We start from the raw sequence: 461 nt of genomic DNA, 5'->3' as shown, positions 1-461 counted from the left end.
AGAATACTCACTCACACTCACGCCAGCCCTATCCGCTCGGCGATGCGCCCTGCCCCGTCGCTTTTGCAAAATCCTGCAAAGGTGGGGACGTGTCTGTCCTCGACCCAGCCAGCCCTAGCTTGGGATGTCCGTTATATTCTCGCTCGTGCGTCCTTGGAACTTGGCTAACCTCCTTTCACCTCCTGCTCTCCTATGCCACGTGGCTGTGTGTGTTTGGGTTTCTATGTTTGCGATTTGGATTTTGGATTTTCTGCTGCACTTTGTTTATTTTTATTTTATTTTTATTTATTGACAGCGGTTTCTTTTATTATTGATTTGCAAATTTCACGATCTCTCACTTTGATATCCTTTGCTCCAGCTTCGTTGGTCCTGTGGGTGCGGGGACTCTCTTCACGAGACGACATCTGTTTATTTTTTGCCCGTTTTATTTATTCCTGCGTCCACCCATACCGCGTTGGTGT

Source organism: Emiliania huxleyi (assembly GCF_000372725.1).
Source record: "Emiliania huxleyi CCMP1516 chromosome Unknown EMIHUscaffold_203, whole genome shotgun sequence".
In the NCBI taxonomy this organism is placed as follows: Eukaryota; Haptophyta; order Isochrysidales; family Noelaerhabdaceae; genus Emiliania; species Emiliania huxleyi.
Note: the sequence above shows the minus strand (reverse complement) of the source record.